Source organism: Mauremys reevesii, linkage group 3 (assembly GCF_016161935.1).
Source record: "Mauremys reevesii isolate NIE-2019 linkage group 3, ASM1616193v1, whole genome shotgun sequence".
Lineage (NCBI taxonomy): Eukaryota > Metazoa > Chordata > Testudines > Geoemydidae > Mauremys > Mauremys reevesii.
In genome coordinates, this window is record NC_052625.1 from 109,395,309 (window position 1) to 109,401,308 (window position 6,000).

Genomic DNA, 6,000 nt, shown 5'->3' on the forward strand with positions numbered 1-6,000 from the left:
AAGTTTTGTCCAGTCATGTGGTTAGCTTGTAAATAGTGCATAGAAAATGTTTATTTTAGAAAATCATTTTTTGCGGCAACATTTAACAATAATTTAATGGAAACTTTCTGTGAACATTCAGGTTTGTAAAACTTTTTCAGAAATCTCACTGTTGGGTCTAAACTATCTCAGCGATCCTGCCCGTGTGCATACTTCTTAATTTCTTTCTCCCTTTGCTATTATTATTAAGGAGCCTGATCCAGCTCTCATTGAGGTCAATAGGATCTGTACAGTGACATTAAAGAGAGCTGGCTGAGGCCCTAAGTCTGTGTATGTAAACTTTAACTCTGTAAAGTATTTTGGGATAAATTTTGTAATGAAATTCTAGACTCTGGTGCCATAGAATGCTTGATGCTATGGAAGCTATTAAGTAATGTTTTGCTGGAAGATTTTAATGGCTGTCATCAAGCAGGTCTTTGATCTATAGACAATCATAGAGCTCATTAGCCTGAAAGTAGTGTCTTTTTTTTTTTTAATGTCCTCTATTGAAGTAGAATCATAGAAGATCAGGGTTGGAAGGGCCCTCAGGAGGGTCATCTAGTTCAACCCCCCTGCTCAAAGAAGGACTAATCCCCAGACAGATTTTTATCCCAGTTCTTTAAATGGCCCTTTCAAGGATTGAACTCACAACCCTGGCTTTAGCAGGCCAATGCTCAAACCACTTAGCTATCCCTCCCCTTAATAGGAAAGAAAGATTAAATCTCTTTATGGAGCCAGAAAATGAGAGCCAATAGATGCTACTGCCCAAGATAACTGGCCACACACAGCAAAGCATGAGCAAGTCATGTGGTCTGAGAGGTTTTCCTAGGACTTATTGAAAATGTAAGGACTAGGGAGTTGTTTGGAAAGCTGTGTGTGAGAGAGGAAAAAGCCACCAAAAAGTCAGCAGACAGCAAGAGAAACAGCTGTGAGCGGGAGCTCTTTGGGACACAGGACTGGCTGGAAAGACAGGCTTGTAAACTGTGAGTAAGGAAACTGCCTGCTGTTGCTTGTTTCTACTGTGTTCAGGGAAACAGGGCTTTGTGTACATTCTTTGTAAATAAACAAGATTGTACCAAATTAATGCCTGCCTTGTATAATCAATGTCTCCCCACTAATGGAAACAGCCCTTTGAAGCCCGGAATATTGGCTAACTGCCTTGGCCAAAAGGGCAACACTAATCATTAATGTTTTATACTGCCCTGGTTCTCGATCCTTCAAGTACTCCTAGGAGAGGCTGCGCTACCTCAACTTTCAGTGAAGACAATTAAAGTTTAAGGTGCTCAGCACCTCCCAGGATAGAGTCCATAGCTTCTGATCTCTAAAGATCTAAAAGAACATAACAAACTATAATGTTTATATAAAAAAAATGTTTTTACGTCCTCTCAGAAACAGTGCATAAGATGTGAAAGTTAAGGAAAGAATAAGTCAAACTTCCCTCAGGTTGCTGTTCACAAATTGCCCATGCTGGAAAGAAACCTAATCTAAAAATGTTCTGATGACATTAAATCATTACAGACTTATAGTCTTTAGGGCTATAAGTCTAAATAAGCAATGTGTGCCTACACTGCAGTGCTACTAAGAGACCCTTCACATGCTCACCTAGAACCCTAAGGGATAAAAGAGTTACTTTCTCCAGAACATTTTGTACACAATTAATCAGACTTGTTCATTGCATGAGGGATTAGTCGGGCAAATGTTCTTCACCTCACCTTCGGCACAGAATGAATCCATCGGATCAGCCACCCCATTTGATTATCAGACCCAGCTGGGAAGTGATCAGGTAGTTTCTAAAAATGGCAGAGAGAACTAAAGGAGGGAGGTTGGCTTTGGACCAGAAAGAGAGGCACTGTCAGTAAAAGGCCTCCAGGCCCCTATGGCCCACGGTGGTCAGGGAATAGCTATGTTTGGTGTTACTTTGTGAGTTTTTTTGTTTGAATTATTTAATTGTGGCCTCAGGGAAGGGCCTAAAAGTCCTGGGTGTGGCATTATTCTTCCCGAGTAATGGGAAGACAGGCCAGCAGCCCTCCAGGCCTTCACCGAGGAGTATGGGAAAGTTGTTCATTTAATTACATCTGTGCTTAGCAGAGGTGCTGTAGGGAACAAGGTACACATAGCTGCTACCATTGAAATGCTGTAACTGCTTTAATCCAGTGACTGCAAGTTACTGAACTGTTGATTTCTGCAGATTTGGGGCAGAAGTCTCACCAGTCAACAGCTTCTGTAGATTTGTGTTACCATACAACATGTTTGAAGGAAAAAGTACAAACTCCTTACCTGAGAAATCAATTCTATGATAATTATATTAGTAATTGCCTCTGTTATATGAATGTTGGCTTCAAAGGCTTCAGTTGTAATGATAAATGCCAATACAACAATTTCACCATACACACAAACCCATGGAATAATATTTCCATACAACAATAATTGAAATGTACAGAGAAGCAAGTAAAGAAAATGCTGCTTGAGAACTTAATAGAGTTTGATTTAAGGCTACCTACTTTGTATATCTTAACACATGATGTTGACAATTTGTGTTTTACAAGTTATAAAGCTTTAACTTTTTGAATCTCAGCATCTGCCATTAAATAATTATCTGATCCCCCCCAGTGTGATACCTCATAATTTTTTGCAACTGTGACAATTTAAATCAAAACTGAACACTACTTAAAAATAAAGCATCAATATTATGTCAAAATTAAAATAAATCAAATGTTGCCAAGCCAAATTATATGGATAAGACAGCAGAATTCCTTGCAATTTTCTTCCCTAAATAATACAATTTATTGTAATTTTCACCCTTCCTTCCCCCCTCCCTCACTCCATTTTCTTTTGCCTTGGTTATGACTGATGCAGCAGCCTAGACTTATAGGGCTAAATTGTGGCTTTGCTACAAGCCCTGTCTATGAGCAGCCTAGAAAGCAAATTGTGACACAGAGTCACAATCTGCCTCCTGATTTCTCTCTGCTCTGGGGTTTGGGAGAGGAACATACCCAGTGCCAACCCTATATTTTCCACTACTTATGTTATCTAGCATGCTGGATCAGATGCAGGGCCCCTGATGTGAAGTGAGGATGGAGCCAAGACTCTGTCCACTCCCCATTTCCACCCACCCTCTCACCCAGCAACTCCATGGATGCTGCTTTCTTTTATCCCTCTCCCCGTGTTGCTACCTGCAATGTGGGTAGTGAGTGCAGGGGAGATAAGGGTCTCCTTGGGCCCTCTTCTTTCCCACTTGGACATACAGGACAGGCCATGGTCTGGCCAATAATTTCTTCTCTTTGTGCAGTCCTATATGTGACTTTAATTTTTTCTAACTCTTATGTTGTGGACTCATCATTAGTTAACAACATGTTCTGGTAGTTAGGTGAATATGCTCACGTTATGTTAAATACAAAATGCTAGGTCTGGATTGCCAGAAATCTATGGTTGAGGTGGAACATCTCTTTGGCTTTGGGTCTGTAGACTCACCTCCATACACAGTAGATCTGTCTAGTATCTTATTGCATTGCCACTCAATGCTTCCATCATAGTAGGTTGTAGAGTCTTTGCCATTGTCATCTGAACAGCCTGTTACACTTGTGAAAAAGTGGGCAGTGTTGCTACCTGTCAATTGCTTTGTGTATTATTGATCAAAGATTATAGTGCCCACTTTTTCCACAACTTCCGTCCACTGCTCTCACAACTCATTCAGTAGAATTATCAAGAGTCATGTTGTGTCACACACCAATATGCCTTGAATTCCTCACCTCCTGACATATCTGGAGCTTTGCTTTTTAATAGCAAGCCCATCATTGCCTGCTGACCAGAAAATGCATGTCAGTATTAATATTAGCAATAGTACTTTGCACTTACCTATAGAGTGTTTGTCTTGAAACACTTGAGGAGCTAAAAATAAAAGCTAATTATTTTAGTGTCATGCATGGAAAATCTTATTTAAGAGATAAATTGTGCCTTTAAGCATAGTAGCTGCAGGGTATGAATGAGTGAGATGGGAATATGCAAAGTAGTAGCTGACTAGGGGTAGCCTGAGGCATTCTGCTTATGTAGGACAGAGAGAGATGAGGTGAGCGAAGTAATCTCTTTTATTGAACCAACTTCTATTGGTGGAAGCTTTCAACCTACACAGAGCTCTTCTTCAGGTCTAGGAAAGGTATCCAGAGTGTCACAGCTAAATACAAGGTGGGACAGATTGTTGCAGGAGACCATTTAAAATGAAGTGGGCAAGTAACACCTTTACAGTCATAGGACAAAGGAGAGTTTAGAGGCAGGCAGAATGTCTCTGAGTTCTGGAAGTAGCATACTAACCATCTGTAAAAGGATGCAGGATGTGCTTCCCATCCATTTACCTGAAAGGAAGAAGGTTTGACCATGCCCACTCTCACCCAACTACCCCCACTTTGGTGTGTAAAGTTAGCAGCGACATCAGTAACCTGACTGCCCTGCACTATGTGAGGGTAAAAGGTGCCATCTACACTCTTCAACTCAGTTCTTGAGCAGGGGAACAGTTGCAATCTGACCTAATTGGATAAAGACTTGGGGGTGAAATCCTGGTCCCATTGAAGTCAATGAAAAAACTCCTAATGACTTCAAGGAGACCTTTGTTTCTCTATGTGGAAAAAAAATGTGTGTTGCAACAGAAGATTGCTGCAAATGTCTGATGCCATGTGCTCTGATGCCAAACAAACCCTTCAGCTTATATAGTAACAAGAACCATTTGCACTATGTTCATTACAAAACCATTTTGAGCATTATAAAGAGATTTTACTCAAATGAAGATGATTATAAAGTATTTGGATTGTGGGCGGGGGCTGTGAAGTGTTAAAGTACATAAAAACATTAGAACAGAGAGATTTCAATGGTTCATAAGCAGTAATGTATTTGACTAATTTGTTTTTTTTCGGCTTGCAGAACATCCTCAGCAATTTGCATTTCCCTGAAATGTACTTGTTATTTGTACTTATTAGGATTGATTTAGTTGATTAAATTTTGTATACTAGGGATCGATCATGCATAATTGTAACTCAAGCTGTACTGCTTAGTTGTGAGTGGTCAGATTAGTCACAGATTTTCTTCCCTGACTGGGGGATAGAAGCATTTCAAGGGCAAAGTGTGCATTTTTAAAACTTGGTATCCATGATTATGTGTGCATGTAAATTGCTTTTGCACAAACATTTGGGCCTATACAATTCAATTGCTAGAATGTTCATGGAAAACAAACACAAAAGTAAATCTCCATGGCAAAGCACTGTATGTGCGCACATCTCCTTTACATAGGCTGCACCAGTTCTGAGAACAAAATGGCTGTTATCCACACACAATCAAGAATCAAAGGGGTAGCTGTGTTAGTCTGTATCCACAAAAATAACGAGGAGTCCGGCGGAACCTTAAAGACTAACATATTTATTTGGGCATAAGCTTTCGTGGGTAAAAAACCCACTTCTTCAGATGCATGGAGTGAAAATTACAGATGCAGGCATAACTATACTGACACACTTACAAGTGGAGAACTAGTGCTGATAGGGCCAATTCAATCAGGGTGGATGTGGTCCATTCCCAATAATTGATGAGGAGGTGTCAATACCGAGAGAGGGGAAATTGCTTTTGTAGTGAGCCAGCCACTCCCAGTCCCTATTCAAGCCCAAATTAATGGTATTAAATTTGCAAATGAATTGTAATTTATGTGACCATCACTTATTTAATAAACACCACCCTGTACCGGAAACCTACTGACCGCTATATTTACCTACATGCCCCATTGCCTACTTTGTCCCCATATCTACTCTAGCGACACCATCAGAGGACCCAACCCAATGAGCCACTCCATCAGGGACTCATTTACCTGCACATCTACTAATGTGATATATGCCATCATGTGCCAGCAATGCCCCTCTGCCATGTACATTGGCCAAAGTGGACAGTCTACATAAAAGAATAAATGGACACAAATCAGACATTGGGAATGGTAACATACAAAAGCCA